Here is a 22,166-nt window from a genome sequence, read left to right as displayed (position 1 = left end):
GAGTCCATCTGGGGGATGCCTGTACCTAGGGGTAAGGGGGATCCCTCAGTGTGTAGAGGAATATTCACCTGGCTAGAACTACTCTGCTGGGTGTCCCTAATCTGCTGATGAGGGGGTTCCTCTGGACAGGGGCCCACTAGGGGTCCACTGACCTCCCTGACCTCTGCAGCCCTGGGCTGACTAAGGCAGGGTAGAGAGGAGCAGGATACCTGCTCCAGACTGCGTACCACCTTGGAAGGATCCCCTGCCATCAGAGCTGTGGCCAGGACAGGCCTGACCACTTCTGGGGCAGTTACTTCACAAGGGGCAGGATCAGTTCCCTTAGAAAGCTGACCCTTACCTTTAGTCTGGTGGGGGGATGACTGTTCCTCACCCCCTATGCTCTCTGTTTGTGTGGAGTGATCCATAGTTTCATGCTTCACTCCCCTTAATTTCTCCTGGGGTGGAGGTGAGGCCCTCAGGGTCTCATCCACTTTCTCAGGGATGCCTAACATTCTTAAATGGGCATTGTGGTCTACCTCAGCCCAGGCTGAGATTTCCAGATCATTCCCCAGTAGACAATCCACAGGCAAGGTTGGGGACACTGCCACTCTCTTTGGGCCAGTGACCCCTCCCCAGCTGAGATTTACCACTGCCATGGGATGGTCTGTCCTAATTCCATCAATATTGGTCACCTGGTAGCTAAACTCAGGTAAAAGCTGTTCTAGGGGCACTAGTCTCTTTGTCACCATGGTGACACTAGCCCCTGTGTCCCTGTAGGCCACAGCCTTCTGACCATTGATCATGGGCTCTTGTCTGTACCTGCCCAAGATATTGGGACTCATGGTAAAGTTGGCAAACCCCATGCCACCATCACAGACTATAGTTGCTTGTGTAGGGGACCTGGTTAGGCCAGAGTCCACCTGAGTTCCCCAAGAAAACCCAACTAAGTTTTTGGGTGCACTCCCACCACCTGGGGGATTACTACTGGTAGTAACAGGAGGTGTTGGAGCTGCAGTGGGAGGAACATTTTCTTTATTGCCATTCTTTGGACAGCTGGAGTCAGTTTTCCAGTGGCCAGGTTGCTTGCACACATGGCAATATGGTTTCTTATTGGAAGAGGAAGGATTTTGGGACCCACCCCCAGAACTGGGTTTTTGGGGCCCTTCAGAGGACTTTTCTGTTTTATTATCCTCACCTTTCTCTTTGGGCTTAGTGGAATCTTTCTTCTGGTCACCACCTTGGTTCTTGGGCCTAACCCTGGTTCTGACCCATTTGTGTGCCTTCTTTCCCAATTCTTGGGGAGAGGTCACATCAGAGTCCACCAGGTACTGGTGTAAGAGTTGGTTTTGACAATTATTAAGGATCTGCTCTCTCATAATCAAATTATACAATCCTTTAAAGACAGTGACTCTACTGCCAACTATCCAACCCTCCAGAGCCTTGGTAGCACAATCTACAAAGTCCACCCAATCCTGAGTCTGTGCCTTCTGGGTGTCTCTGAACTTCAACCTGTACTGTTCAGTGGTTAAGCCAAACCCATCTATTAATGCACTCTTCAGGGATTCATAGTCATTAGCATCCTCCTCTCTAACAGTGAGGAGCTTGTCTCTACCTTTATCTGAAAAGGAGAGCCACAAGATTGCTGCCCACTGTGCTTGGGGGACCTGTTGAACTTTACAGGCCCTCTCCATAGCAGTTATCCATTTGTGGATATCATCCCCACTCTGGTAGGGAGGAACAACCTTGGACAGGTTCCTATGGTCTGGAATGTAATCTCTGCCTCTAGGGACACTGTTGCTGCCACCAGGGTTATCTAACCCCTCCTTCTTAGAAGCTCTTTGGAGCTCGAAGGCTTCCCTATCTAAGGCCAATTTCCTAGTTCTGAGGGCAAGCCTAGCTTCCTCATACTGGAGCATCTTGAACCTTCTGTCAGAGGAGGTCTCTCTGGGATAGTTTGAGTTCCTCTGTGGAACAGATTCTCTTCCAGAGTGATATGAATAGTCAGAGTCCCTTGAGGGGGACCTAGGCCTTTCTCCCACTCTGTCAGTTCTCTTAAGGAGAATTCCTCTGTTCTGTTCAGACCTTTCTTGGTCTGGACCTTCAATCACAGACTCCAGGTCATCTTGATTTTCATCATCAGACCCAGAGACTATGGTTGACCCACTCCCTGATGCAGACCCACTAGCTCCTAGAGCCAGTTTCAGATCATCTGCTACTAACAGATCTATCAGGTGTTGTGAGGAGGGACTCCTGCCCACCCTCAGTTGTCTTTCAAAGCATAAGGCCTTCAGGTCAGTGTGGGCTATGTCTTTGTACTGAGATGGGGTGGACCCACTGGCTCCACCTTGGTGAGACATACTAGTGTTGTGCAGTGTTGTACTACCTACACTAGTTGAGGCCTACTGAACCTAGCTTGAGCTGTAGCAAGGGTGTGCTTATCCCTTCACAAACAGCTCTAAGTTCAGTAGAACTTATTGATACTAGCTTGACTTTATATGTACCTTGAGTACCTTTAGTGGTTTTCAGTTAGTAATTCAAATAGAGATTTTCTGGTAAAACAATGGCAAGTTGGAATCCCACACGCTGCCCACCAATGCGTGAAGTTGGCCTGGCATATGCTGGTCACTAGTTATAGTGGCCACCTTGCACCAGTTCAATTCGACTCTTATGGTAGATAGGTTTAAGACAACCTTTTAAAGAAAGCTATCCTAGTGGTAGCTGTGGAGAGCAGCCTTCAGGCTAAGTCTCTGAGGAATGTAAAGCAGCTTGTTTTACCTTATAATCTCTTGAATTACCAAATGAAAAGGACACCACACAGGTATATATATCAAATATATATGTATTTATTTCTAGATACACTCTACTAATCTTTTTATGAGATTAGAACCCAGATACACATTCAAATGTCAACAGTTCTCAATAAATTAAGCACAAAAATGGCTGGAGCCCTAGGGGCGTACCAGACCATATACTAAGAAAATGGTTTAACAAAGTCGACTTGCAAAATGACAAAGCCTAGGGCCTTGGGAATCGCTGGGGCTTCACTACTGCAGTGTTAGCAGGTAAGTAACAAGCCCACGGGAGACGCGTGCAGTGTCTAAACACAGCCGAGGGTTTCCTATAGGTTACAATGGAGCAAGTCGCGGTTTGTATTTTAAAGTTTTAGGGCACTTCGAAGAAGTCAACAAGCAAGCCACTTACAGGGTAAGTATTTCGAGGGCCAACACACACTTGGGCACCGGAGTGCACGAGTTACCTCACCCAGGGAAGCCGGGTGCGTAGGTGTCTTTTGGTGTCGGGTCGCGATGCTGTTTTCAATGGAGACCAATGAAGACTTGCTGCTTGGGACGACTGAAGAGGTGTCCGCTGGAATCCGAAGGTGGATTGAAGATGAAGAGGACCTGAAAATTGAGGGGACAGTGTTCAAGGTCACTTGCCAGTGACCGGTGGCCAGCAAGATGGATGACCACAGATGTCGCGTCACTTCAGGTCGTCGATGGTGTTTTGCCTCTTCGCTCACGAGGTCCAGGAGGGATAGACGATGACCAGCAGCTGGATTCGGAGTGTCCCACAACGTCTGCAGCTGATGACGGTGTCGGCAACCGGATTGGAGCCAACAAGCCTTGGCAGCTGCAAGTCTTGTGTGAACTGAAGATAGTCGGTGATGCAGACCAGCAAGGTCTGATGGACTTACCCAGCGAGGGTAAGTGAGGGCAGGCCCGGAGCAACCAGGAGAGCCCTTGAAGTAGGTTAGAAAGCCTTCGGAGGAGTCACTAGCCAACAGGCAAGTAACCGCAAAGACGCCTTCATAGGAAAAGTTTCACAGGAGCCCACGGTCAATCGGGACGGGGTAGGCCGCTGATTTTTGGAACAAGACCTGCTAGGGACTTGGGCCACAAAGCACAAGTTCGTAGAACGTTGTTTAGGGTTTGCACTCGAAATCAGTGCACGTTTCCCAGGTATTGCTGTTCCTCGTCACTCGTGGGGTCCAGATGCCACAACTTCGCTGGGGACTCAAAATGGCCGTCGAGAGGTCAGTAAATCCGCTTCTGGGGCCGCAGGGACTTCGGACTCCGGCGGGAGCGGTGAAGTTTGCAACCGTTGATTGAAGTTATTGGTGCCTGCCAAGCAGGGGAGTCACTCCTTGACTCCAAGGGAGATTCTTCAGTCTTCCAAAGATAGTGGAACGTCGAAGGGCCAGGATTCTTCTTTGTAGAGCGTCGTCCAGGGTAATCTGAATTGCATTGGCAATGCTTGCTATCTTATAGTGAAGATAGGGGAGGGACTAGCTCTATGACCACTCCTCTAGGAGGGTCAGGGTAGTGGGTGGGTACACCCACTTCCCTTTGTCCAGTTTCACGCCAGAGCAGGGGCAGGTAGCCCCTGAACCGGTTTGAGCTGGTATATGCACAGAGGAGCCTACTGCTCCCCCAGTGCAGAACTTCAAAGCACTCTAAGAGTGCACCCACCAAGCTCCAATACACTAAATCCTGTCTGGGAGGTGGTGACACCTCCCTGTGACAGGATGCCTTTTGTTGGGCTTCCTCCACTGCGAGTTCCGGTCAGCAGCAGGAGGGCAGCCCAGTGTCTGTGCTGGTGGCATCCATTTTGTGATGCCAGGGCTCTAGGAGATTTCTACCTTTTAGTACAGTGGGTACATGTCATCCCCTCTAGAAGGGTGGGATCATACTCCCACACCAGTTACTGGTGTGGGGGTATGATTCCAAGTTGTTTGACACCAAACACAACATGTTTTGATGCAGTCATTCCAAAGTTAGCATTTACCGCGAGGTTATAATGCACTTAAGAGTATATGGTTTAACCGCATCCACAAACAGTAGCAGAGAATAGACTCTGCCAGCTGCAGAGGGGTCCTGCTCATGCAGAAGCACCCCCTCACATAGTAAACCAAGCACCCTGCCCTCAGGATTGTTAGGGCCTGCAAGAGGGGTGGCTGATAGGTTTATATGTGTGTGTATGGTGAGATATAGGAACCTATACCTCAGTGAGGAGTGCTAACACTACCTCACACAGGCTGCAGTAGCAGACCTGTGGTGTCAGATTGAGAATGCTTCCCAGGGGTGGCATAATACATGCTGCAGTCCCTGGTAGGCCTGTGAAGTACCAATGCCCTAGGTACCTAAGGTACCATATACTAGGGGCTCATAAGATACCACAGTATCCAATCACTAGTGCATCTAATATGCACACCAATCATTTAAGGGAGTAAGCAGATAGGCTGGGGTCCTGGATAGCATGATCCCAGCCAGACTAGTCAAAAACCATTCAAACACCAGGAAAAAAATGGGGGCAACCATATAGTCAGATTCCACCTTCCTACACCGGGTACGAAATTGATCGGGAATAAGACTTAGTACGCGGCCTACCGTGAACACTACCCCTTCCAGGGTAATGGTCCGTGCCGAGATGCCCAAAGCCCACACGTCTGAAACTCTCCTGCAGGAGATCAAGCACAGAAGCATAGCGAGTTTGGAAGATAATTCCTTCAAAGAAAAATATTTATTCGGCTGCCTAGAAAGAAACAAATTCAAAACAAGATTGACGTCCCACAGGACGGAATACCGAGGTTCCGGAAGCAACGACAACCGGATACCACACAAAAGTCTGCAGACCAACGGATGTTCCCCAACTGGAGCTCCGTCTAGCGGAACATGACCCGCCGAAATTGCTGATCTGATCGCATTTATCGATCGATACGCCAGCCCTTTTGATGCCAGGTCTGCTAAGAAGTTCAGGATAGGAACGATGCCAGCGACCACGGGATCCAGGTTCCCTCGAAGACACCAACAAAACCATCTCGTCCAGGCGGATCGGTACCGTTTTGTGGTGCTATTTGCTCAAGCCTTGGACAAGAGGGTCTCAGCTTGTCCTGAAAGGCCTGGCAGCGCCCACCGATGCCGGAAAGTCACCACACCATGAGGCGGACCGTCCCCTGTGTGACCAGGTGATGAGGAACTCCGTCCGGGTTCAGAAGCAGCTGAGGACACAGGGGGAGTAGGATTGGAAAATCCCAAGAAAGTTCCAGAAGAACTGGAAACCATACTTGAGACCTCCAAAAAGGTGTCACCAAGGCTACCTCCACGTTTTGCCGGCGGATTGTTATGTTATGTTAAATCCATTTGTACCGCGCACAGATACTCAACAGAGTTCCCGGCACGAACTCAGGAAAGGAACCACTGACCAAAGCACTATTCAAACAGGAAAGTTTTTAGCTTTTTTTTTAAGATCAAAGAGTCTTGAATACTGCGTAGAGTCAGGGGTAGAGCGTTCCCTGCCAAAGCAGCTTTGCGCACGAAGGAGCTCCCGCCCAGCCTCTGGCGTTTGAATCTAGGGGTCAGCATCAGCAGCTGAGAAGATGACCGCAGCTCTCTCGCCGGTTTATAAAAAACACACCTCTTCTGGAGGTAGGAAGGACCCTAACCATGTAGGGCCCTATGGGCGATCACCAGGGTTTTGAATTTAATGTGTGTCTCCACCGAAAGCCAATGCAAAGAGCGCAAGTAGGCGTGCACACTACACCTGCAAGATATACCCAGCAGGAGTCTAGCAGCCGCGTTCTGAACGACCTGAAATTTGTTCAGGAGGTAGCCAGGGATGCCGGCATAAAGTGCATTGGCATAATCTAAGCGAGACAAAATTAAAGCACGGACAAGCGTTTCTTTGGCAGGTCTAGAGAGAAAAGGCAAGAACTTCCTCAAAGCTTTTAATGTGCTGAAACAGGTCCCTGCCAGCTTTTTAACCTGAGTGGAGAAGGACAGATTCTCGTTGTACCAGACCCCCAGATTTTTTGCAGCCGTACCCATAGCATTAGGCATGGGGAAGCTTTGGAGGCCATAACATCTCTCGGAAGTTAGCTGGAAAAGCACCATACAAGAGAACCTCTGATTTCTCCTCATTACATTTTAACTGTGCCTGAGCAAGCCAGCCAAAGATCGAAGAAAGACAATGTCGTGCTGCAAGGACTGAGTCCACTGCCCTATCCCAAGAAAACAGGAGCTGGGTATCATCAGCATAGGCCATCACCTTAGCCCCTAGTGACTCCGCTAAATAAATCAGCGGAGTCACATAGATGTTAAAAAGAAGGGGACTAAGGGATGACCCTTGAGGGACACCTGTAGCTACCCGCTGTGGCTCAACAAAATTAGTAAATTGCTTGGTGACGACTTTCTCACAAACCTTAGCCAAGCTTGGAAGCAGTGATATGGGGCGATAGTTTCCCGGTATCATTGGGTCAAAGGACGGCTTATTAAGAAGTGGAAAGATTTGAGCCTGCTTTCAAGATAAAGGAACCCGACCCTCCAACAAGGACATATTAACAATTTTATTGACTTCGGGATTAATCATGTCCGCAACCGCAGCCAAAAGTCTAGCGGCACTGGGATCAAGTTGGAGAACCCAACTTCAGAGACTTAAAAATTTTAAGTGAGCAAGCTGGCTCAATAGGCTCAAAAACAGACAGAGTGTTTGTAGGAGTGGCGGCCAGCCGGCCCGACAAACAGCTCGAGAAAGCTGAAGTACATAGAGTAAAGCTGGCTTGAATAGAGCAGATCTTATCCAAGAAAAACTTTGCAAGAGTATTGCACCAAGTTTCTGAGACTGGTGCAGTTCGAGCTTGGGCACTCGGGGACATAAAGCTTTACACAATAGAAAATATTTCTTTAGAGTCATTGTTGGCTTGATCAATCCGTAGAGAAAAATAGCAACTTTTGGCGGCTGCTATAGCGGTGTAGTAACTTTTTTGTTTGGCTCTAAGTACATTTTTTGCTGGGAGGCCATAGTTGCTAGCATGCCATGCCCGTTCCAGTACTTTACTTCCCCGCACCGAGCGCACCAGCCTGACCTGCTGGCGTCGGACTCTATGACAAGGTCTGGAACCGTGCCGAATATCGCACGTCCGTTCCATGCTTCCATATGGGACAGCCACCATGCAATCTCTTCCTTGGCCTCTGCTGAGAGGGGAACCGAGTGGTCGTAGGACCGTCCTCTCCTCAGATGATACGCCGTGAGGCACTGGAGGGCTCGATAATGCAGAGGGCCCGGAAAGATTGCCTGGATCGATGACGACAGGAGACCCACCAGCCGGGCCAGATGATGTAAAGAGGTGAAAGGCCTGGAAATTGTCTGCCGCATTTCGTGATGAATTTTCGACATTTTCCGCGACTGAAGTCTTAACGTCGCGTGAACGGAGTCCACCATAAACCCGAGGAAGTTTACAGATTGAGAAGGTTTTAGAACCGACTTGGCTTTGTTGATGATGAAACCTAGACTCTGTAAAAGAGTCACCGTCTGGTGGAGCTGCCTCGATAGGGTCTGAGGACATTGCGCTATAAGAAGAAGATCGTCTAAATAAACGATCATGGGAATGCCCTGCGCTCTGAGTAACTCCACTGCGGGGTGAAGCACCAAGGGGCTGAGGAAAGACCGAATGGAAGGGCGGTAAACTCGTAAACTAGATCTCTCCAACAAAACTGGAGGAATCGTCGATGGGGAGGTTGGATGGGAATCACCAGGAAGGCATCCTTCAAGTCCAGTCGTGCCATCCAATCGGAAGGCAGAAGGACGTCGCGGAGCAGATGGATTCCCTCCATCTTGTAATGGTGGTATACCAACCAACTGTTGAACTCTTTGAGGTTGATAACCAGCCAGCGACCACCGTCGGCTTTGTCCACCAGGAAAATATTGCTGAGAAACACGTGAGGGTGCAAAGTTGATCGGCAAATGGCCCCTTTGCGAAGCAACTCGGAGACCTCCTCGTCGATCAACTGTGCTTCTGGGGAAGTGAATGTTAGCGGTCGAGGCCGAGCCTCTTGCCGAGGGTTCCCATAAAATTCTATATGAAAACCGCAAACGGTCTGAAGTACCCATGCGTCTGAAGTTATGGCCGCCCAAGCATTGCGAAAGGCCGCTAGTCGCCCCCGATGTGAACCTGCGATGCTGGGAGGACACTTACCATTGGAATTACCTCCGCCGGAATTGTACTTGAAACCTCCACGGCCTCTGAAACGCTGTCCTCGCGTCGGGTAGAAGTTTGTGTAATTCGCAGTTGAATGGTCCTGCCCGCGACCAGAGCCTTGTCCCCTTGAGGAATTTTGCTGGAAACCGCGGCCGGACGAACGGCCCCTGCCTCGACCGGCCCCACGGAAAACCGCTGGTTGAAAACCCTCTTAATACTGGACTGGGCCTTGTCCAGCGAAGTAAATGTGGAAACAAATTTACCTAACTCCTTAATAAAAGGGTCACCGAACAGGCCCCCCTGGGCCACAGCCCCTGCCTCTGAGGAAGCCAGATCCCCAAGCTTCGGTCAAGTTTAATCAACAGCAAGCGACGACGCTCGGTTGAAAGATCACAATTCACGTTGCCCTTGAAGATAATAGCCCGCTTGGCCCAATTCTGAGAGGACTTCTGGGGAAATGGAAGACCCTGACACCTTGGCTTCCACCGCCATGTCTAATATCTTAGTCATCGTCCGATAGCATCGAGGAGCTTGTCCTGACAGGACCGCCATGATCTATCAATACCCTTTCTAGGGTCCTTCATGTATTTAGCCAGAAAGGTGACCATTTTAGGATCCAACACCGGCGTGGAAGCAATCTTATCGGGCAGGGAAGGCCTCGGACACTCCGCTCGCAAACAACTCCTAGCCTCCTGCTCGAGAGGTTTGCGGAGTTGACCCGTGACAAATCTGACTACCTTGTCACCAGGGACCCAGGCCGCAGACCGGGGATGCATGATCTCGTCAGGGTTAAGCATGTCAGCGTCCTCCTCTGGTGCGGAAGTAGAGGGAGTAGTGGATGGGCGCCAAGGACGTGAGGAGCCCACCTCCTCCTCAGTGTCCCCTTGAGTGTCATCAAGATCCGGGGGAAGGAGGATCCGGAATATTCTGAGGGGCGTCCCCTGGAGGGGGAGGGGGAATGGCCGACAACGTTTTCGCCAAAAACGTGGTCTTAAGACGCGCAAAGGCATTCATATCCACCCCTTCCGGGCAATGTTTTTTGAACGGTGGGGGCCCCTCCCCAGAACGCTTGCCAGGGGGTTTAGGGGGGTTTGAGCGCACAGCAGCCAATCTATTGCACTCCTGCACTCATAATACTCTGTCTGGCCAAGGGAAGGTAAGTATCACAACAGATGAAGAAATTACACTTTATTAAACGTGCTGCGCACAGCAACTGACCAGGTCCCGGAATGAACCAATTAGGGGCAGGCCAAAGGCTGCGCAAATGTGGGTAACCCTAAGGGCCACAGAGAGCTGTGCACCGACCAAAACGCGCTACCGCCCTCAGGAAAAACCTGACCGGGCTACTGCCTCCCAGCGCTTTATAATATGAATTCTGTGCCAGGAAATGCGTGCGTTCGCGATTACCGCGAGTCAAACTCAAGAATAACTGTCAGGGAAATGTGCAGAAATACAGCGCGATCTCGCGCGTTCAACGCGGGTAAAATCCGAACTACGGCCCCCCCCCTCGGGCGTTCAGAAATACCAATGCGGGAAATACAATCCGTTAAACAACGGACGTCAATGGTGAGGCAAAAGAGGGGACAAGGCTAGATACCGTTCACTCTCACAGCGCGGCTCCTCATCTGAGGAGCCACGGCGCGAGAGCAACGAGACGAGCGAGTCCCTCTAGCGGCCAAGGAGAGCGCCGCACCAGCAGGAGGGCCGGCCGCATTAGGAGCGGAAAACGTTCCCGCAGCCGGTTTAAGGAATCTGAAACAAAACACAACGAGAGCTCACAAAGGTGGCAACACGCACAAGAAGTTAACAACAGCGCCCACAATGAAAAACCAATACAGGAATGAGAATCAAGATAAGAAGGGAAAAACGACTTAACTGGCTGCGAAGCAGCAAAGAAAGAGGAAGTGAGGAGACAGACATGGGACTATGTACCTGGAACACTGGAAATAGAGGAAGGACTATGTATTGGCATTCCTCCCTGGTTGTAGGGAGTTGTAGTTTTTTGTAGTATTGTTGATTCCTTTGAAGATCTTTCTGGCTGCTATGAGTTTCTGTAATAATAAAGCGAAGAAGGATAAAAGCATAATCCGAAGCCTCCGGTCCTGACATAGAATCACATGATACTATGTTGATGCAGCAAACTCAATGTGAATGTGGGTGTGCTTTTTAGTGGCACCAGTAAACATTCCTGAAACTTCCATCCACCCTCATCCTAGATCGCATCCAAAATCGCAACAGCACCACATCGTGCACACCAATTAAAGTTAACGTGCAGCGGATGGTTCAGCATCGGCTGCGCAGTCTTGTGAATAAATTCTGTTGCTGTAGCAGTCAGTTTTAACAGAGACATTGACCCCCCTCCCCCCTGCGGTACCTGAAGAACAATGGGGCTGTGAAAATGCACACCCTATTAAGCAATGCACTCCCCAAAGGGAGAACGTGCCGGATGAGGAGGACTACACCAGGCTCCCCACGGGGTTCCACTCCTGGTGTGTGGCATACAGGTAGCGAGAGCCAAATGCAGCGCTTATACTCTGTCTCCTTAGTAAGGCACCTTTCATGCACCGAGGGCAGCTGCATTCCTCTAAGCAACAGATTAGTCAACCCTGGGCAGGAGCACGGCTGCTCCACGGGATTGTCTGAATCTCGTTTGTCAGTATTTTTCTGTTTATATTTAGAAATGCAGACAAAGGATAAAAAGGTTTTCCATCTGCATTTATGTGTAAAAATCTGTTTAAACATAAAACCGGGAGCCTTAATCATAATGAATTGGAACCTAGTCAGTAAGAAACAATCATATGAGTTTGTTAGTGATACAAGGTAAGGTTGCACATTTTTAGTCATTTGATACAATTCATGGCTTACCGCTGTTACTTTACCATAATCAACTCACTCTCTCTCCCATTCCAGAACAGATCTTGCTTTGTTTTGGCTAGTTTTGACATCACATTGGATGCCCTAGGGTCTGTACCATTCAAATGTATTCCCACACTATTAAACATCTTTCTAATATAACCCAACCATGGCATTTTAAAAACATTGTCAAGGCCTAGGCAGTCTACAATAAAGCCCCGGGCCTGGCCAATTATCAGAAGGGGAGGGGGCAGAGCAGCCTTTTTAAACATTGGCCCTTTGGTTGGCAAGCAGGGGGCAAGCGTTTATTAAAGAAAAGGTGGAGGGGCATTTGCAGCCCCCCTCCCCAAGGGAAGTTTAAACCCCAGGGACCACTACCTCCCTGGGGATTAATTTGAAAAAATTAAAGGGAGGGGGGATGCGTGCACCTCTCCTCTGGAATTTAAAGGCCGCTGGGACCACCACCTCCCTGAGGCTTCAACAGTAAAATGGAGGGAGGCCGCACAGACCTCCCTCCTTTGTGTAGGAGTGTCCCGGAGACCACCACCTCCCTGGTGCATAAAACATAAGTAAAAGGGGGAGGGGGTTGCATGGCCGCTCTCCAGGGCTGTTCTCGGCCCTGGAGACCATCACATCCCCGGGTCAGGCCTTCAAACAATATGGAGTGGATTTTCCTCTTTCTGGAGACAGTAATGGCCTTGGGGACCACCACATGACAGTAGGCAGGGAAACAGATGAGCAGACTTACTGTTTTCCCTCGCTTGGCGAGAGGTGTCAAAGCTCTTGCCAAGTGAGAACAAACAGCTATGTCCCAGGGATGGGCACCACAGGACATAGGGAGCATGCCCTGGAGGGAGGTGGTCCCCAGGGGCATTATTGGCTCCAGGAAGAGGAAAGCCCCCTCCGCTTGCCCCCTGGACCGGGCCAATCAAAGGGCCAATGGTTAAAAATAATTGGCCAGGCCTGGGGGTCCCTCATGCCAAATGCAGCCTGAGGAGGGGCGCTGAGCAGGCCCCCCTCCCCCAATAATTCTAAGCTGGGCCCTGGGGGATGGAGGCCCTGGGCCTGAAATCGGCCCCGGGAGGGAGGACATGTAGCCCCCCTCCACTTCCAATAATTGGCTAGGCCCCAGGGGATGGGGTCCCTGGGGTCAAAATCAGCCTAGGGAGGGGGGTCATGCAGCCCCCTCCACTTCAAATAATTGGCTGAGGGATGGGGACCCGTGGCAAAAATCAGCCTGAGGAGGGGGGCTGTGCGGCCCCTCTCCCTCATTCATTTTTGGCCAGGCCCTGGGGGATGGGGTCCCGGTGAGGGGGGCCACGCAGCCCCCCTCCCCTTCTATAAAGGACTTCCTGGGCTTGGCAAAGGCAATACAAATGTGTTTTCTTTGAATTCCAAATTGAAAGACAATCTGGAATGCTTCTTGGAAGTGTATGCATCCTTGATCTATTGGAGTGAAATCTGTAGTGACTGTGATGAGTGGATTCTTTTTTGTCCTTACCTGATGACAGCAGATTCCATGGCTCTCCCTTTAAATCACTATGAGTATTCAAATGTCCAAATCTCTTGGAAGCTTCGCCTGTTTGGCCCCGCCCACCTTAGTACTATGCAAAGGCTTCCCTCCTTTTGCCAGTATGATGGACAGCTCAGCTTAACAAGAGGTCCACAGTGCGTTTCCCACCAATTTTAGTGGCGTGTTCTGATGCCGAGGAATATGAGGACATCTCCACCAAAGAAAGAATCACTTACTTCATATAGTTAACAAGAAAGACCCTTGTTTGATGGAGATTTACCTCTTTGAACTCTTGTCGTCTTCTCTGTAGGAATATTCATACTATCACAAATTTCTGGATAAAGATGCACAAGGAACAATCACATTGCCAAAATGTGCACACAGTCACTGGTGACGTTTCCTTGTACTCCATTATGCAGCAGTAATTTAGAATAATTACTGGACATTTACTCAAGGAGGAAGCCTTTAGTAATTAACCAATAGAAAGTACTCCACTTGGGTAGATATTTCGTGCAAAACTATGGCTTTTTGGATAAAGAGGCAGGTGCCATTCCGTTGTGGCCCAGATCCTGACACAGCTACTGTGACACCCACACAGACACTTAAACACCTACTCAGGCACTCACACACCCACTGGCAGACCCACTCAGACACTGATGCACCCACTCACAGACTCACTGAGACACTCACAGACCCACTCACACACCCACTCATAGACCTACTCAGACACTCTCACACACTCACAAACCCACTCAGGCACTCAGGCACTCATGCACCCACTCACAGAACTACTCAGACACTCTCACAGCCACTCACAGACCCATTCAGACACCCATGCACCCACTCAAAGACCAACTGAGATGTGTACACCCACTCACAAACCCTCTCACTCATGCACCCACTTACATAACCACATGTACTCTCTCACACCAACTCATAGACCTACTCAGAGATGCATGCACCTACTCACAGACCCACTCAGATACTCATGCAATCACTCACAGACTGACTCACACACTCATGGAGGCACTCACAAACCCACTTGGACACTCACACCCACTCACAGACTCACTCAGGCACACTATCAGACATTCATGCACCCACTCAGATATTCATGCACCCACTCACAGACCCACTCAGACACTTACACACCCATTCACGCACCCAGTGAGACACTTATCCACCCACTCCCAGACCTACTGAGACACTCACATGCACTCACACACCCACTGAGACACTCGTGCACTCACTCACACACTCATTCTGAAAGGTTACAGGTTACAGTTAGCAAACAAAATTTTTAAAAATCCTTAGAAATTCACCCAAAAAGTCCAAAGTTTACAGGGACATTATAGTTAGGAAATAACATCAAAAAAACGTAGAAATTCACAAAAAACAAAGGTTAGGAGAGATTTTAACTAGGAAATAACATTTTAAAAAAACCTTCGAAATTCACTCAAAAAAACAAAGGTTACAGGGACGTTATAGTTAGGCTCAGATTTCACTTGTACAAAATCAGTGAAATTCTGCAGTTATAGCTACTTGAACTAACTATAGCTTATGCCACCTGCAATGCGCTGCTTATGACCTCACATATTACATCACTCATGACATGGTCAGTGACATCACTGATGACATCTCAAATTACATCACTGACAACATCATCCAGTGATTGTCAGTGTTTTCAAAATGTTTATGAGTGTTAAACATATATAGTGAGGTACTACAAAAGTTACATTAGTATACTTTGTGTACTACTAATGAGTGATACTATTTTGAACATATATTCTGTAGGTGGCTGTGTGACTGTGTATCTGCATGTGAGTGGGTGTGTAAGTGATTGGGTGTGTCAGAGGGTGTGTTAGTGGTTGTATGGGTGAATACGTGGGAGTGTGAGTAGCTGTTTGGGTGAATACATGGGTGTTTGAGTAGCTGTTTGGGTGAGTGAGTGGCTGTACGGGTGAGTTAGTGACTGTGTGAGTGTCTGTATGGGTGAGTGACTGGGTGTGTAAGCAGCTGTATGGGTGAGTGGCTGTTTGGTTAACTGAGTGGATGTGGGATTAGTTGTATTGTACAGTGACTGTATGAGTGGCTGTATGGGTGAGCGAGTAGATGTGTTAGTGCCTGTATGGATGTGTGAATGGGTAAGTAAGTGGTTGTGTGGGTATGTGAGTGACTCTTGAGATGCTGTATGGGTGAGTGACTGGGTGTGTGAGTAGCTATATTGGTGAGTGGGTTGGTGTGTGAGTGGCTATATGGAGGTGTGAGTGACTGTATGGGTCAGTAAGTGACTGTGTGAGTAGGTGTATGGGTAAGTTAGTGGCTGTGTGTGGTTCTGTGGATGAGTATGCGGGTGTGTGAGTGGTTGTATGGGTTTATCATTGGGTGTATGAGAAGTCGGGTGGGGTGTGAGTGGGTGTGTGGATGATATCATCAGTGATGTCATGAGTGATGTCACTGACCATGTCATGAGTGATGTTATATGTGAGGTCAGAAGAAGTGCATCGCGGGGCGTTAGTTACAGTTAGCCCAGGTAACTATAACAGCTGAATTTCTGTGGCTTTGTACAAGTGAAATGTGAGCCAAACTATAATGTCCCTGTTACCTTTGTTTTTTGTAGTGAATTTCCACATTTAAAAACAATTCTATTGCCCAACTATAACGTCCCTGTAGCCTTTGATTTTTTTTAAGTGAATTTTCTAAGGTTTTTATTTTATTTTAATTCATAACCTGTAACCTTTGAGAGTGGGTGTGTGAGTGGCTGCATAAGTCAGTGAGTGGGTGTGTAAGTGGCTGTATGGGTGTGAGTGGGTATGTGAGTGGCTGTATGCATGGCTGTATGCATGTGTGAGTGGTTATGTGGGTGTGTGAGTAGCTGTATGGGACAGTGAGTGGGTATTTGAGTGGCTGTATGGGTGAGTGAGCAGGTCTGTGAATAGGTTTGTGTAAATATGAGTAGCTGTATGGGTCAGTGAGTGGGTGTGTGAGTGTTTGAGTGGGTCTATGAGTGGGTACATGAGTGTCTGACTGGGTCTGTGAGTGAGCGTGTGAGTGTCTGAGTATGTCTGTAAATGGGTGTGTAAGTCTCTGGGTCTGTGAGTGGGTACATGAGTTTCTGAGTTGGTCTGTGAATGGGTGCATGAGTTTCTCTGGGTTTCAGAGTGGATGCATGTGTTTGAGTGGGTCTGTGAGTGGTGGTGTGAGTGTCTGAGTGGGTCTGTGACTCAGTGTGTGAGTCAGTGGGTGCATGAGTATATGAGTGGGTCTGTGAGTGGGTGCATGAGTGTCTGAGTGGGTCTCCGTATGGGTACCTGAGTCTGTGAGTGGGTGTGTGAGTGTCTGAGTGGGTCTGTTAGTAAGTGCCTTAGTCTCTGAGTGGGTGTGTAACAATACAAGTGGGTTTCTGAGTGAGTACACTAGTGTCTAAGTGAGTATCTGAATGTATTTTTTTTAATTTTCAGTAATATTTGTGAATTTGTTGCAATGTTATACAGAGGGCTGCGCTGAGCATTGTGATGAATTCACGAATATCCCGCTGCCTTTGCTGAGGGACTCTTTCTTAAAACCGATTGTATGTATTGATACTAAATATAATCTGTCTCATGTCCTGGGCTCTCTGTGAAAAATTATCCAGTACATAGTTTTCCTCATTATTGTGTTTCTGTCACGCCAGCGCTAACAGTGGGGCCTGTACCATCGGTCAGAAGAGGAAAGCTGATCATTTGCCAAATAAAATATTGTTGTTAGTGGCACTAGCTTTGACAAAATTGTCCCAGGCTTGTTTCCGCAGCACAGTTTTTCGCTCAGGTATTACTTTTTTATATGCTGCTCCTGCTTCATTTATCTGACTCATTTGATTTGAGATGGATTTTAATGCAGTTCGAAGATTAGCTAGTGCCTGTCAGCACTTGTCATCAAATCATTCTCTTGGGTGGCAGGGATTATCATTTTTGGTTTCAATAAGCAAGAGTTCTGCTGTTCTGCATATTTTCTGGAAAGATGTAATACCCTTAGTGGAAAAGGGATGCTCTTGCAGTCATACCCAGAAGTCAGTGTGTTTTAAACTCACCAAGTCAGCTTGTACCTATTCTAGGTTGACCCCAAACCATTTCAATTGATATCCATTGTTTCTATGGGCCTCCATATAACCTCTATCTTGCCAATGGGTGGATTCAGGAAAAGGCTGAGTTAATCAGTGGATACCATATTAGGGTAACCCCAAATTGTATAAATGACCCTGCGTTCCCTGGTGTATGAGATTAAATTATTTGAAATTATGATATGGTTTATGTTAGTTGAGGTCCCTCTGCCATTAAAGTTGGCAGCATATTTAGGGCATAAGTACTCCCAGCATCAGCTATTAAGTAAGATTGATCCTCACAAGGAGAGTACTCAGTGCACAAAATGAAATTGTCCGTCCTCTCATATGTCTTCGTAGCCACGAACTTCCTTGGCAGGTTTTGTGCTTAGGTGTGCATTAAAGTCCCTGCCCAAATAAAATAATATATTTTATTATCGACATAGGTGAATGTTTCTTACTGTGTCTCCAGTATTTTTAGTGGGTCCACCTGCTGTGAGTTAAATAAGTTGTTGAATCCAAACTTAAGCATAATAATTGAAACTGTGGTCATTCTAGACCAGGGGTATCCAAACTTTTTTATAATGAGAGCTACTTCTTTTCAATGAAAATCTTCATGCGCTACTGAAGTCCTTGTAACTCAGGCATTGTTACCAGACACCCCCTCGCCCATCTTCATTGACTTTAAACCTAATGTCAATGGAGCCCGATACGGTGTTTGAACAAAATGCAAAGCCATTGAAGCTGCACGTGGGGGTGTCTGGTAACATTCATTTTGATTTTCTGTCATTTAAAAGAATTCAGAAATATCATTTTGGTCTCATGCTCCAATATTTAGTTAAGAGCGACTTTTATTTAAGAGTTAAATACCTCAGTGCTTCAGTTCTGAACCTCTGTGACCCACATAGGTCATAAATCTGACTGAGCACTGCTCATTATCAGGCTATGCTATCTATAGCCTGATAATAATGTAAAATAAACATAGCCTTTCCTGAACTTTAAAAGGAAAACCTAACACTTATTTATTGCAGTTCTTAGTTAAAAATGAACTTGAGGCTGTGAGCTACTCTGAAGGTTTCTGCGATTTACTGGTAGCTCTTGATCAACTGGTTGGAGACCCCTGTTCTAGATTAAGCCATACTATTTCTAGAGAAAAAAGGACTGAAACAATAATAACTAGCCCTCCCTTGGCCCTGCCCGATGCTCATGAAATGACAGGGATATTATAAATTCTGTACCCATCTACTGTAAAGTAATCTATTGCCCAGGTCTCTTGTACATAGATAATGTTTTATTTAGATAACTCATTTGCCTACACCTTGATCTTTAATTTATTCCCTATACCCTACACATTCCAGGTTAAAAAGTGTAAATCTTTCCAAATTTCATGAATATTGTTACTTTCCTCCCTTGGGCATTGCAATTTGGAATTTTTACAGTATGTGATGATTCTGATTTAGAGCTTGTATATTCAGGTTGAGAGGCGAGATCTACACCTTTTTGAGCGGCTGCTGGTATATTTGAAATACGTGGTAGATCGCTCCCTTTCTGGAGAGGAGGGGGGGCTCATGACATATCTAAAGTTGTCAGCAGAGTCTATGAGAGTCAGTCATGTTAATCAAATGTAGATAGACAAGTATATTGGTTACAAGTTGAGATATTAAATCTAAGCTCTGAGCCCCTATAATGAGTTAGTCCGTAGGTTCCTCCCCTACCAAAGGACAGACGTTTCTAGAAAAAACCTAGGGGACAGCTGATATTCCCGTGTTTGGGTAAGGATAGAGGTTTAATGTATTGATAATATGTCTTAAAGAGGCAGGATCCCTAAAAATGTATAATAATACAATCTCCTCTACAAGACTTCCACAAAGTCCCTATTCAGGTGGCAGTTCTTACCATCAGGATTATGTCTTCTAAGTGCTGAGCAATATCCAATCTTTTGGCTAACCAATGTATTGTCTTATTTCTCAAAGAGTTATCAGATTCGTTTTATTTGCAGGATAAGGGTGAAATGCCTCTGAGGATGAAAACATACAGAGTTGCTTCAGGGTGTAAATGTAAGCCATGAGTATCGTTTATCTAACTTATCTCGGGCAGGATTTGGTGGCACTTGTACCTCTTTTGATACACTGGGCTGTTATACTCCTATTTGACTCTCTTGAGCATCAATGGCTATATTAATTTGAGCTTGATACTTTTGATTGAGATTTTGGCATATGCTATTGGTCTCCATATTCCATGACCTGTGAAGGGGTAGTGAGTCAGGTATACATGAGTAGTAAGACCAAACCAAGGGGTCTATACACAGCAACGGCAAAAGGGACCACCTGCCATAGGTGTGGCGGTCCCACCATTAAATTGAGGATGCACCTGCCACACTGGTGGGCGCATTCTGCATTTTTTACCTTGCGGCGGGCGGTGCTGTAAGCAGCACCCGCTGCAATGTAAAAAATGCATGTTGTGGATTTGCATGCACTACGTGACAGGCACCATGCGGTGCCTTCCACCTTGTGCATGCAAATGCAGGAGGGTACCATAGGTACCCCCCATGTGCACCCCCAACACCTTGTGAGCCCACAACGGGCCCCCAAATGCAGGAATCGCATGCCTTTCCATGGCGGCGTTGCCGCCATGGAAAGGCTGATCTCCACCATCATCATAATATGGATGGCAGTGTCTTGCAGACACCGCCACCATATTATACACGTATTCCGCCTGGTCGATGAGTCGACCGACGGAAATGAGGCGGACGGTCTTCCCGTCAAAATGCAGCAGACGGTCTTCCCGTCCGCCGCGGACCCCCCAGCCATCCTAATGTGGCAGGGGGTCATTCTGGGCACCCCCAGCCCGGCGGGGGCGATCCGCCCGCCATTCTAATGGGCCCCCAAGTCAGGCTAAATCAATTGTATTACTCAAGGTGAGAAGTTTTACAAGGCCATTTAATGTAAATTCCATGGCTGTTTGCCTAAATATGACCTCCGTTAACAGTTGGTTTACAAAGTCTTTTAGCGTGGTGATGTGGATATTACCGGTATCAAGCAGAGGAGTGCAGTCCATGGGCCTATTTTCATGAGAGCATTTTTGGGCCTGACTGAAAACCTGATTGCTTTCTGAGCCAGATATAGCATTCCCTATTCTACGTTGAGACATTGGGCCATATGTAGGTAGAACGTGTTTTGCGATTCTCTAATTGCAATTTTTAGGGAATCGCAATTAGAGAATTGCAAAACGGAATGTAGATAGGATTAGCAATTATTTTTGCAAATCCTAGATATTCCTTAATTGCGAATTGCAAATTGCAATTCGCAATTAAGGAATACCTCCCCATTCATTCCTATGGGCCTAGAGGCCCATAGGAATGAATGGGAAGACATTTTCAATTTGCGATTCTCAATTAGATAATCGCAAATTGAGAATGCAATTTCAAGTGTGCCAGGGTGTCAAAAGGACACCCTGTTGCACCCCTGAAATGAGTGGGTGCACATGTGGCACACATACATGCCCTACGGACATGTGTGTGCACCACATGCCACTTTGAAAAATGCAAAAATATGCATTTGTGAAAGAAATCGCAAATCACCACCAACCTGTAGTTGGTGGTAATTTGCGATTCCTTAAGGCCAAATTGCACTTTTTTGGTGCTTCTTACATTGCATTTAAGGAATCGCAAAATTTGCGATTCCTTAAATGCAATAGCAAAATAAGGAATCGCAAATTTAGCGATTCCTTATTTTGCACCCAGATTTGCCTTCCTACATACCACTTAGCAAAATTGCGATCGCAAACGCCGAAATGCGATTGCAATTTTGCTTTCTACATATGGCCCCAAGACACTTCCCTGATCTTTTTGGAGGGCAGTGAAGCACTGATCAGACTTTGAGAGTAAGATAAAACACTGCTGTTACATACATCCCCAGAAATAACACATAGGTTCGAAGGCTTACATTTTTGAGAGGTCACAACTCCCCCACCCTCTTGTCCATAATGTTGTGGTCCCTCATCCGTTGTGCTCCTCATGTCGGGGTTATTGGCCCTTTTGGGATGTTGCTAATCTCCCTTCCACACTTTCAATCTCAGAGTTTGTAATACCCATTGCGCTCGAGAGATAGCTTGTAGTTGTGGTTTTGGGGCATATATTTTTGTTATTGTTTGTGAAGATAATTTCTTCTTAGCCATATTAAGCAGTATGAGCCATACTAGTTACAAGCAATGGGGCGAAAGGGCACAATCAAGCAAAGTAAGCACACTATACTGAACCTTAGAGGGGTGGCCCAGCCAATTCTCCTCCGGGCTCAGCCGGGCACAGACTGGCCCGCTGTTGGCAAGGTCTTCACTCGGGCACGTCCCATGCTGCGGATGCAAGGCTCTCCTTTATGCCTCCTCCCCCCACCTCAGGGTGGACAGGTATTGTGGGCCTTGAAGTCCTGTCCCTTAGAAGTGCGAATAACAACAATGAAGATTAGCGCGTTGCGTGTTTCGGATGTGAGGCGGTCTGATATGCCTTCTCCCCTGCCTCAGAGTGGCCAGGTATTGGGGGCCTTGAAGTCCTGTCCCTCGGCAGTGCTAATAACAGCAATGAAGATTAGTGTGTTGTGTATTTCGGATGTGAGGCGCTCCGATATGCCTCCTCCCCTGCCTCAGAGTGGGCAGGTATTTTGGGCCTTGTAGGCCTATCCCTCGGCAGTGCAGATAACAGCAATGAAGATTAGCGCGTTCCGTGCTTCGGATGTGAAGCGCTCCGTTATGCCTTCTCCCATTGCCTCAGA

This window comes from Triturus cristatus, chromosome 9 (genome assembly GCF_964204655.1).
Source record: "Triturus cristatus chromosome 9, aTriCri1.1, whole genome shotgun sequence".
In the NCBI taxonomy this organism is placed as follows: domain Eukaryota; kingdom Metazoa; phylum Chordata; class Amphibia; order Caudata; family Salamandridae; genus Triturus; species Triturus cristatus.
This window is presented reverse-complemented; position numbering follows the sequence as displayed.